This window comes from Pongo abelii, chromosome 20 (genome assembly GCF_028885655.2).
Source record: "Pongo abelii isolate AG06213 chromosome 20, NHGRI_mPonAbe1-v2.0_pri, whole genome shotgun sequence".
In the NCBI taxonomy this organism is placed as follows: domain Eukaryota; kingdom Metazoa; phylum Chordata; class Mammalia; order Primates; family Hominidae; genus Pongo; species Pongo abelii.
Window position 1 is genome coordinate 24,368,466 of NC_072005.2, and position 12,464 is coordinate 24,380,929.

General features: G+C 39.9%; 1 protein-coding gene across 44 annotated transcripts in view; it reads left to right on the plus strand.

Moving 5' to 3' along the window:
* ZNF254 (zinc finger protein 254) overlaps positions 1-12,464 on the plus strand; it is an 85,772-nt gene that overhangs the window by 52,211 nt on the left and 21,097 nt on the right. The window contains exon 1 of one of the 44 annotated variants that reach the window (XM_063719434.1): positions 4,175-6,675. The exons of the other annotated variants lie outside the window; for them this stretch is intronic. The gene's annotated coding sequence lies outside the window, so the exon portion shown is untranslated. Of the gene's footprint in view, positions 1-4,174; positions 6,676-12,464 lie in introns of those variants that run through there. 44 annotated transcript variants of the gene reach the window in all.

A 12,464-nucleotide genomic window follows, 5' to 3' on the forward strand; every position in this document is an offset into this window, starting at 1 on the left:
GCGCATGTGGATGCCCTGAGTCTAAAAGGCATTTCCTGGTGCACTTTTTTGTTTTAAAGCTAATTTTTTGAGACATTAATATTGTCTTCACCCAACCCAGCTTTCATTTCTTAAAGACACATTGCTGGTCAGTCAATCAGATACTAGTATTGAGGAGAAAACAAATAATTTCTGCCTCCTGGTTTCCTTTAGAGGACAGAAAAATAGTAAAAAATTTCTAGAAAACAAAACAAAACAAAAACCAGGGCCAGGCATGGTGGCTCATGCCTGTAATCCCTGCACTTTGGGAGGCCAAGGAGGGTGGATCACAAAGTCAGGAGTTCGAGACCAGCTGGCCAACATGGTGAAACCCCGTCTCTAAAAATACAAAAAAAAAAAAAAAAAAAAAAGCTGGGCACAGTGGTACATGCCTGTAATTGCAGCTACTCAGGAGGCTAAGGCAGGAGAATCAGTTGAACCTCGGAGGCGGAGGTTGCAGTGAGCGGATATCGCGCCACTGCACTCCAGCCTGGGTGACAGAGTGAGACTCCGTTTCAAAAACAAAAACAAAAGCAAAAACCGCAAAAAACTAACCCCAGTGAGATGGTGTAAGAACTTGCAGAGTAAAATGCGCCTGAGGCACTCATGGGGCATAGTTCAGAGTCTCCTGAGAGGGGGTTACTGAGCACTTTAGTGAGTAGGATGGATTGGGACAGTCTCTCAATTAATTGTATGGCCTGACTTGACACATGATTAAGACATATCTGTGTCTTGAAAAGGTTTTTTCACTTATTTTGACCTAAGGTTTGTTTTCATTTTCTTGAGACAGAGTTTCCCTGTGTCACCCAGGCTGGAGTGCAGTGGTACCATCTCGGCCCACTGCAACCTCCAGATCTTGAGTTCAGGTGATTCTCATGCCTCAGCCTCCCAAGTAGCTGGGACTACAGGTGTGCACCACCACACTCAGCTAGTTTCTGTAGTTTTAGTAGAGACAGAGTTTCACCATGTTAGCTAGGCTGTTCTCAAACTTTGGCCTCAAGTGACTCACCTACCTGGGCCTTCCGAAGTGCTGGGATTACAGGCATGAGCCATTGTGCCCAGCTCACCTCAGTTTTTTAACTGTATATTGCATTTTATTAGTAGAGCTTGAAAGGTAAGAAAATATTTACAAAGGGCGTAAAAGAGGTGAGTTTCAAAAACAATATCTAATAATATATTTTATTTGTTGAACATTTTCGTTTACCTTTTTCTTTCTCAGAGTGAGTTTAGGAAGTTTCCCGGGCATGTTTTTTTTTATGGTGGAGTGATTTTTTTTTTTTTTTTTTTTTTTTGAGACAGAGTCTCACTCTGTCACCTAGGCTGGAGTGCAATGGTGCCATTTTGGCTCACTGCAACCTCTGCCTCCCGGGTTCAAGTGATTCTCCTGCCTCAGCCTCCTGGGTAGCTGGGATTTCAGGCACACACCACCATACCTAGCTAATTTTTGTATTTTTAGTAGAGACAGGGTTTCACCATCTTAGGCTGGTCTTGAACTCCTGACCTCAGGTGGTCCACCCGCCTCGTCCTCCCAAAGTGCTGGGATTACAGGCATGGTCCACCGTGCTTGGCCTATGGCAGTGATTTCAAACAGAATTCCATCTAGCTTTTAGAATGTTAGCTACCAAGGAAAAAAATAAAGAAAAGAAATCTCTCTTCAATTTCAGCTGTAGACAATGAATACATTTCCACAAAACAATGTGATAGATAATTGATGAGTTAAATAGATTCCTGAAAACTTCAATTCCTTTTTTTAGCCGGGTAAATTCTTGGTAGTGAATATCTTTGTTCTATATCCTGTGTTTTTTTGTGTGTTTGATTGTTTTTTGAGATAAAGAGTCGCACTGTGACACCCAGGCTGGAGTACAATGGTGCAATCTTAGCTCACTGCAACCTCCAATTTGCAAGTTCAAGTAATTCTCCTGCCTCAGCCTCCTGAGTAGCTGAGACTGCAGGCATGTGCCACCACACCTGACTAGTTTTTGTATTTTTAGTAGAGATGGGGTTTCACCATGTTGGCCAGGCTGGTCTCGAACTCCTGACCTCAAGTGATCTGCCCACCTTGGCCTCCCATAGTGCTGGGATTACAGGTGTGAGCCACTGCACCCAGCCCTATATCCTGTTATTTTGGTTTTTGAGTTTAATGCTAAATTTTATGTGATGAAACTTGGTACCTCCTAGAAGTGTTCCCATGTGATTAATATATTTTTTTTTTTTTTGAGGTGGACTCTCACTCTGTTGGCCAAGCTGGAGTGCAGTGGTGCAATCTTGGCTCACTGCAAGCTCCACCTCCCGGGTTCACGCCATTCTCCTGCCTCAGCCTCTCGAGTAGCTGGGACTACAGGTGCCCACTACCACACCCGGCTAATTTTTTGTATTTTTAGTAGAAACAGGGTTTCACCATGTTGGCCAGGATGGTCTCGATCTCTTGACCTCATGATCCACCCACCTCGGCCTCCCAAAGTGCTGGGATTACAGGCATGAGCCACGTGCCTGGCCTTTTTTTTTTTTTTTAAATGGAATTTAGATCTTGTTGCCCTGGGTGGAGTGCAGTGGGCAATCTTGGCTCACCTCAACCTACACCTCCTGGGTTCAAGCAATTCTTCTGCCTCAGCCTCTCGAATAGCTGGGATTACAGGCACCCACAACCACCATGTCCAGCTAATTTTTGTATTTTTAGTGGAGATGGGGTTTTATCATGTTGGCCAGGCTGGTCTTGAACTCCTGACCTCAGGTGATCCACCCGCCTCGGCCTCCCAAAGTGCTGGGATTACAGGTGCGAGCCATCACGCTGGGCCAAGCAATACTCTTGTACCTCAGCCTTCCAAGTACCTGGGACTACAGGCATGCACCACCACGCCTAGGTAGTTTTTGTTTTTGTATTTTTTTAGAGATGGGGTTTTTCCATGTTGCTCAGGCTGGTCTCAAACTCCTGAGCTCAGGCAATCCACCTGCCTTGGCCTCTCAGAGTGCTGGGATTACAGGCATGAGCCATTGTGCCTGATCATACCATATTTTCTTTATTCAGTCTACCATTGATAGGCATTCAAGTTGATTCCATGTCTTTGCTATTGTGAATAGTGCTGCAGTGAACACCCTTGTGCATGTGTGTTTATGACAGAATAATTTATATTTCTTTGGGTATATACCCAATGATGAGGTTGCTTGATGAAATTGTAATTCTGTTTTTAGTTCTGTGAGAAATTGCCACACTGCTTTTTACAATGGTTGAATTAATGTACACTTTAACAGCAGTGTATAAGCATTCCCTTTTCTCTGCAACCTTGACATCATCTATTTTTTGGCTTTTTAATAGCTGTTCTCACTGGTATGAGATGGTATCTCGTGGTTTTTCTTTGCATTTCTCCAGTAATTATTGATAGGCATTTTATTATATGTGTGTTAGCCACGTTTGTCTTCTTTTGAAAAGCATCTTTTTCATGTTTTTTGTCACTTTTTAGTGAGGTCTTTTTTTTCTTGTAAACTTGTTTAAGTTTTTTATGGATTCTGGACATTAGACCTTTGTTAGAAGCATAGTTTGCAAATATTTCCTATTATTCTGTTGGTTGTCTGTTTTCTGTGTTGATAGTTTCCTTTGCTGTGAAGAAGCTCTTTAGTTTAATTAGGTCCAATTTGTCAATTTTTGTTTTTTTTGCACTTGCTTTTTGTATCTTCATCATGCAATCTCTGCTGGATTCTATGTCTAGAATGACATTTCCTAAGTTATCTTCCAGGGTTTTTTATAATGTTAAAATAAACATTTCAGTCTTTAATCTTGAGTTGATTTTTGTATATGGTGTAATAAAGGAGTCCAGTTTCAATCTTCTACATAGTGCTAGCTAGTTATTCCACCACCATTTATTACATAGGGAATTGTTTCCACATTTCTTTGTTAAAGATCAGATGGTTGTAGGTGTGTGATATTATTTCTGGACTGTCTATTCTGTTGCATTGGTCTATGAGTTTGTTTTTGTACCAGTTCCATGTTGCTTTGTTTACTGCAGTTCTGTAGTATAATTTGAAGGCAGGTAATGTAATGCCTTCAGCTTTGCTGTTTTTGCTTATGATTACCTTGGCTATTCAGACTCTTTGGTTTTATATGAATTTTACAATAGTTGTTTTTTTTTTTTTTAGTTCTTTTAAAAATATTATGGTCATTTGATTAGAATAGCATTAAATCTGTAAATTTTGGGGGGCAGTATGATCATTTTTAGGATATTGATCTTTTCTATTTATGAGCATAAAGTTGTTTTCCATTTGTGCCATTTCTGACTTCTTTAAGCATTGTTTTGCAATTCTTATAGAGATCTTTCACCTTCCTGGTATTCGTAGATATTTTGTTCTTTTTGTGGCAGTTGTGAAGGGATTGTGTTTATGATTCGTATTTGGCTTGGATGTTGTTGATTTGAAGGGATGCTACTAATTTTTGTACACTTTGTATCCTGAAATGATACTCCAGTTGTTTGTAAGTTAAAGAGCTTTTCTGTGAAGACTATATGGTTTTCCAGATGGAGAATTATGTTGTCTGAAAACATAATTTGTCGAACAGGGATAATTTGACTTCCTCTCTTCCTGTTTAAATGCCTTTTATTTATTTTTATTTTTATTTTTTTGAGATGGAGTCTCGCTCTGTCGCCCAGGCTGGAGTGAAGTGGTAGTCTTGGCTCACCGCAAACTCCACCTCCCAAGTTCAAGTGATTCTCTTGCCTCAGCCTCCTGAGTAGCTGGGATTACAGGTGTCCGCCACTGTGCCTGGTTAATTTTTGTATTTTTAGTAGAGGTGGGGTTTCACCATGTTGGCCAGGCTGGTCTCAAACTTCTGATCCCGTGAGCCGCCCACCTTGGCCTCCCAAAGTGCTGGGATTACAGGCGTGAGCCGCCGTACCTGGCCAAATGCCTTTTATTTTTATCTTTTGCCTAATTACTCTGACCAGTACTTCCAATTTTATGTTGAATAGTAGTGTTGAGAGAAGGTATCTTTGCCTTGTGCCAGTTTTCAAAGAGGAATGCTTTGGTTTTTTTTTTTTTTTCTTTTTGAGATAGAGTCTCACTTTGTCTCCCAGGTTGGAGTGCAGTGGCACAATCTCGGCACTCTGCAGCCTCCACCTTCTGGGTTCAAGTGATTCTCTTTGCTCAGCCTCTCGAGTAGCTGGGATTACAGGCACCTGCCATCACACCTGGCTAATTTTTATATTTTTAGTGGAGACAGGGTTTTGCCATGTTAGCCAGGTTGATCTTGAAATCCTGACCTCAGGGGATCCACCTGCCTTGGCCTCCCAAGTTGCTGGAATTACAGGCATGAGCCACTGCACCCGTCCACTTCCAAGTTTTGTCCATTCAGTATGTTGGCTGATGGTTTGTCATAGATAACTTATTATTTTAAAGTATGTACCTTCAATGGCTAGGTTGTTGAGGGTTTTTAACATGAAAGATGTTAAATTTTATCGAAAGCTTTTTCTGCATCTATTGTGGTAATCTTGTGGTTTGTGTCTAGTTTTGTTTATGTGATGAATCGCATTTATTGATTTGTGTATGTTGAACCAACCTTGCATTCCCAGAATAAATTCTACTTGATAATATTGGGTTAGCTTTTTGATACACTGCTGGATTTGGTTTGTCAGTATTTTGTTGAAGATTTTTGCATCAATGTTCAAAGATATTGGCCTGAATTTTTTTTTGTTTGTTTTATCTTTGCCAGGTTTTGGTATCAGAATAATGCTGTTGTTATATAATGAGTTGGAAAGAAGTTACTTTTTCTTAATTGCTTAAAGTAGTTTCTGTAGAAATAATAATCAGCACTTTTTTGTACATCAGATAGAATTCAGCTGTGAATCTGTCTGGTCCTTGGCTTTATTTGGTTGGTAGGCTATTTATTACTAATTCAATTTTTGAGCTTCATATTCATCCATTTAGGGGTTTCATTTCTTTTTTGTTAATTCTTGGAAGGATGTATTTGTTCAATACTTTTTTCATTTTTTCTAGATTGTCTTGTTTGTGTGCACAGAGGTGTTCATAGTAGATTTCAAGATATTTTTGTGGGGTCAGGGGTAATGTCTCTTTTATTATTTCTAATTGTGTTTATTTGGGTCATCCCATCTTCCTTATCTAGTTAGTGGCTTATTTACTTTTTCATAGATTTAATTCCTGGATTTTTTGATATTTTGTAAAGTTTTTATGTCTAAATCTCAGTTTAGGTCTGATTTTGGTTATTTCTTGTCTGCTGCTAGCTTAGGAATTGATTTTCTCTTGCTTCTTTCATTCTTTTATTGATGATATCAGGTTGTAAAATGAATATCTTTCAAACTTTTTAATTTGAGCATTAAATGCTATAAATTTCCCTTTAACGCTATCTTAGCTATATTGCAGAGATTCTGATGTGTTGTTTTTTAGTTCTTTTTTTTGAGATGGAGTTTTACTCTTGTTGTCCAGGCTGAATGCAATGGCACAGTCTCAACTCACAGCAACCTCCGCCTCTTAGGTTCAAGCATTCTCCTTCCTCAGCCTTTCAAGTAGTTGGGATTACAGGCATGTGCCACCATGCCCGCCTAATTTTTGTAATTTTAGTAGAGACAGGATTTCACCATGTTGGCCAGGCTGGTCTTGAACTCCTGACCTCATGTGATCTGCCTGCCTCAGCCTCCCAAAGTGCTGGGATTACAGGTATGAGCCACCGTGCCTGGCCTATTTTTTTGTTCTTATTTGTTTAAAGTAACTTCTTGGTTTCTGCCTTAATTTCATTATTTACCAAAAAGTTATTCAAGTGCAGGTTGTTTAATTTTTATGTAATTGTGTCAGTTGTTTTATTTTTATTGAACTATATTTCTGTTCAGCTGTCGTCTGTGTGTTTGGTTTGTATAATTTTGAGTTTTTTGAATTTGCTGAGGCTTATTATTGTTATTATTTTTTTAAGTATTTATTGATCATTCTTGGGTGTTTCTCGGAGAGGGGGATGTGGCAGGGTCATAGGATAATAGTGGAGAGAAGGTCAGGAGATAAACACATGAACAAAGGTCTCTGGTTTTCCTAGGCAGAGTTCCCTGTGGCCTTCTGCAGTGTTTGTGCCCCTGGGTACTTGAGATTAGGGAGTGGTGATGACTCTTAAAGAGCATGCTGCCTTCAAGCATCTGTTTAACAAAGCACATCTTGCACCGCCCTTAATCCATTTAACCCTGAGTTGACACAGCACATGTTTCAGAGAGCACGGGGCTGGGGGAAAGGCCATAGATCAACAGCATCCCAAGGCAGAAGAATTTCTCCTAGTCAGAACAAAATGGAGTCTCCTATGCCCACCTCTTTCTACACAGACACAACAACAATCTGATCTCTCCTTCCTTTCCCCACACTTCCCCCCCTTCTTTTCAACAAAACCGCCATTGTCCTCATGGCCTGCTCCCGATGGTCGCTGTCTCTTCGGAGCTGTTGGGTACACCTCCCAGACAGGGCGGCCGGGCAGAGGCGCTCCTCACTTCCCAGATGGGGCGGCCGGGCAGAGGCGCTCCTCACATCCCAGATGGGGCAGCTGGGCAGAGGCGCTCCTCACATCCCAGATGATGGGTGGCCGGGTAGAGGCACTCCTCACATCCCAGACGATGGGTGGCCGAGCAGAGGCGCTCCTCACCTCCCAGATGGGGTGGCCAGGCAGAGGCGCTCCTCACTTCCCAGATGGGGTGGCCGGGCAGAGACGCTCCTCACCTCCCAGACGGGGCGGGCGGGCAGAGGCGCCCCTCACCTCCCAGACGGGGCGGGCGGGCAGAGGCGCTCCTCACCTCCCAGACGGGGCGGGCGGGCAGAGGCGCTCCTCACTTCCTCCCAGATGGGGTGGCAGCCAGGCAGAGGCGCTCCTCACTTCCCAGATGGGGCGGCCGGGCAGAGGGGCTCTGCTGAGGATTATTCTATTTCTGATTGTGTGGTCAGTTTTTGAGTATGTGCCACATGGTGATGAGAACAATGTATGTTATGTTATTTTTAGATGAAGACTTTTGTAGATGTCTATTAGGACTATTTGGTCAAGTGTGGACTTTAGGTCCTAATGTTTTAATTGTCTTCTTCAGTTATCTGTCTATTAGTGCCTGTGGGATGTTGTAGTCTCCCAGTATTATTGTGTCAGAATCTAAAACTCTTTATAGGTCTCTAAGAACTTGCTTTATTCATGTGAACCCATGAATTTTATAAAACACCTTTCTCTCTTCTGCTTTTTCTCCCATAAGCATTCTTACGTGTGCACACAGTGTGCAAAATTCAGATGTCCAAGAGTTCAAGGACATGTGATGGACCTGTCTGTTGTAAAACAAAATATAAATTAGAAATAAGAGGCTTAGTCCACATTAAAATAAGAGAAAATATCTTACTAAAATCTCTTTTCTTAAAACATTTAGATTATGTGTAGATTTTTATCCCTGTTTTTTTGAGATATATGTAAATCATATTAACAGCAAAATAAACCTTTTGTCATATTTTTTTTGACTCAGGATTGTCTTTATCTGGGACCTGAGATTAATTGCTTTGTTTTTGCTTTGGCAAAAGATTATTCTTATGATAGTCTTTTAAAGTTGACACAGATTTGTTCAGAGTAAAGCTCATTCCAAGAGCACACAAAAGTTGAGCATAAAAATAGATAAAATTTAGCAATACAGTATTATGAAGATTAAAAGATACTGAGTAAGTTGTTTGACAGAAACCTGATTATCCATGGTGATTCTTTGCAGGCTAAAGTATTTATACTACAAAAGCAAAAAGAGTTCAGTTTATGGCCAGATGTGGTGGCTCATGCCTGTAATCCCAGGATTTTGGGAGGTTGAGGTGGGCAGATCACCTGAGGTTGGGAGTTTGAGAAACCCCATCTCTATTAAAAATACAAAATTAGAAGGGTGTGGTGGTGCATGCCTGTAATCCCAGGTATTTGGGAGGCTGAGGCAGGATAGTTGCTTGAATCTGGGAGGCAGAGGTTGTGGTAAGCTGAGATCATGTCATTGCACTCCAGCCTGGGCAACAAAAGCAAAACTCTATCTCAAAAATAAAATAAAATAAAATAAATAAAATAAAATAAAATAAACAAACAAAAAAAAACCAATTCAGTTTATAAACTGAACAGTGGAGTCTGTTGTCATACCTTGGTTTCTATTTATTACTTCAGTACAATTAGCATAGTTATGTAGTGTTTGTAGACAACCTCATTCATACACATTCACTAGCATTTTCTACAATAGTATGAATAAAGCCATAATATTTACTTTAAATGAATTCCTTAAATAGCTGTTTTAATATTGTGATTCATACTTTTGAAATGTAGTTTTTGAACTGAATTATAGTTACAGAAAAATTTTAAAAATTCCACATACATTATGAGTAGTACATTAAAATTATTCATGCTTACATATTTATGTCTAATATCCAAAGAAAATTTACTACCAAATTGTTACAGTAGATGTTAGTCTGATAGGCTTATTAATTTAACCAATAGGGATAATTATAAGTAAGAATAATGTTAGTGTCTTTCATTTCACAAATTGGAATGCTGCTATTACAGGACAAATAAAGGCAAGTGATGTGGCCACCCAAAAACTGTAATACCTCTCTAGTAAGCTATGTTGCAGGCTCACATATATTCCATTATATTATCACAGTCATATTTTACTTTTTTATCAAAAATACTGGTGGAAGTTGTCAAATATATTTCAATATAGATTTTGCCTTCAATGGCTAGATGAGTGCAGCAGAGATGAATAAAAACTTTTAAAATTCCACTGATAATATGCCCCCTTTCTTCATAATACTCATGTTACTCATGCTGAGAGTAGCTATGCACCTTGGGTATTTAGAGAGAAATTCTTTTTAGAGGAATATTTTCTGACTGACTTGAGCAATCTTATATCTAATCTCAGGTTTTTTAAAGAGGCTTTTAACTTCCTTTTTTCTCAATATAATCTTTCTTGGAATGAGAGCTGTTTTTCTTTTGAATGCTTTGTATATCTATTTTAGAAGCCCTATTAGTATCCAATAATATCTCTGAAAGACATGGGCTATTGCAGTGAGAACTCTTGGAGCTAGCTTTATCTGGATGCATGCTGGAAATCCAGCAGGATTTTTTCCATGTAACCATTATAAATAGAAACTGTGGCTTAAACAATGCTCTCATTACCATTATTGTGAAGGTGCAATTCTACCGAAGAGGCCTGGAGGCTCTCCTTCTGCAGCTCAGGCTTCACTCTTTTTTTTTTTTTTTTTTTTGAGACAGTCTTGCCCTGTCTCCCAGGCTGGAGTGCAGTGACACGATCTCAGCTCACTGCAACCTCTGCCTCCTAGGTTGAAGCAATTCTTCTGCCTCAGCCTCCGAGTAGCTGAAATTACAGGTGCCCTCCACCACGCCCAGCTATTTTATTTTTTATTTTTTATTTTTTATTTTTAGTAGAGATGGGGTTTCGCCATGTTGGCCAGGCTGGTCTTGAACTCCTGACCTCATGATTCACCAGCCTCAGCCTCCCAAAGGGCTAGGATAACAGGCATGAGCCACCATGCCCAGCCAGGCTTCACTCTTTGATATGACACTAAAGTGCTGCTGTGGGAATTGGCATTCACCTAAGATGTGAGCTGCCAGCTGTGAGCCCTGTGCTGTGGGCTGTATGTCAGTGGCAGATGGTAGGAAACAAAAGAGGACACTGGCCACCAGAAGAGGGGAAGCAAGAGTGCTCTAGCCCAGTCTTCAGGGAGTAGAGAGTCACTGATTTAAAATGCAAGTAGCCAAAAAGATAGCACCCTTTTCAATCACTTTTGTAGAAGAGTGAAAGTCTACCTTAAGCAGTTACCTGGCTTCAAGTTGCAAAACTACCTTCTGTCATGAAGATGTGAAAAGCTTATTTTGTCATTGAATATAACCAATTAGCATACATGGATGGCCTCCCAAATGACCAAGTGAATTTAGGATGAACTATGTATGGCATGGTGCTGTAAATTCTTCTACTTGTGAACTAATTATGGTAACTGTCTTTCTGTCTTTTTAGTCTCTTAAGTAGACTGACTGTAATACATGTGACATTCAGATTTAAGTGTATAATGAAACAGTTTTCTGTTACATTATTTTGGTTTCTCTGGGGCTGAAGAGAATTTTTTAAAAATTATATTTTTCAAACACTGTCTAGAATTACCAGACATAATATAAACACATAAGGTGCCAACCAAGCTTTATTTTAAAGGGGACTTTCCCTCTTAGTCTTCCAGTCAACTCACAATTATGCTCTAAAGTGCATGCTGTCACTTAAATATGCAAGCAGAATTGTGTCTCTGTCTATTTGGTATCTATAGTCCTCTGTAGTCACTTCTAGAGGGGCTAGACCAGATTTCTACAAACTTTATAGGGCAGATATTAGTCATTTTACTTCATTCAATGACTCTTATATCTTCAGAACTGAAACTGATTCAGAGACCATGGAGCCCAGAAACCTAATCAGAGTAACAGTGTGCATTGAGTAGAGATGGAGACATGAGAATCTCCACTTCTCTTTCCCTTCTCTCGCTAAAATGCTCACAATTGCAGGTAACAACTGCTGCTACTCCACCCATCTGGGACCTAAATCTGCAGCTCTGAATTCTAAATCTAGGTCTTGAAATTTGAAAAAAAAAAAAAATCCAAAACTTTTATTTGAGGAATGAAAGTCTTTTTACTTATAAAACTCAGACAGACATTAAAATAAGAGCACAATTACATCTTTCTCCCTTCCTTCAACTATGTATTCATCTCTTGAAACCATTCACTATTGCCACAGGTAGATGTAGGTTAAACTAATAATGTCACACTGGACACTATATTCTATACCCTTACCCTTAATGTATAGTCAATCAATAATTAAAGTTATTTATTTAAACAAGAATTTCTGACAAACAAGTTTGTATGTCTCTCTTTTTTTTTGCCTTCACAAATCCCCTTGTAACTGCTGCTAATCAAAGTGTAAATTCCAGGCATCTTGAATATTTCTTCTCAAGTTACAATACTTAAGCTTGGCCCAAATAAACTGTCTACTTATATTCATGTTGTGTCAGCTTTTTTTTTTTTTTTTTTTTTTTTTTTAGGTGTAGTTTTGCTCTTGTTGCCCAGGCTGGAGTGCAATGGCTTGATCTTGGCTCATTGCAACCTCTGCCTCCCAAGTTCAAGTGATTCTCTTGCCTCAGCTTCCTGAACAGCTGGGATTACAGGCATGGGCCACCATGCCCGGCTAATTTTGTATTTTTAGTAGAGATGGGGTTTCTTCATGTTGGTCAGGCTGGTCTCAAACTCCCAACCTCAGGTGATCCTTCAACCTCAGGGGATCCACCTGCCTCGGACTCCCAAAGTGCTGGAATTACAGGCATGAGCCATGGCACCCAGCCCATGTCAGCCTTTTTTTAGGTAAAATATTATTTAAAATTTTCTAGAGCAGCCTCTATGAGTAGATCTTTTGATTGTACTCTACTTGCTG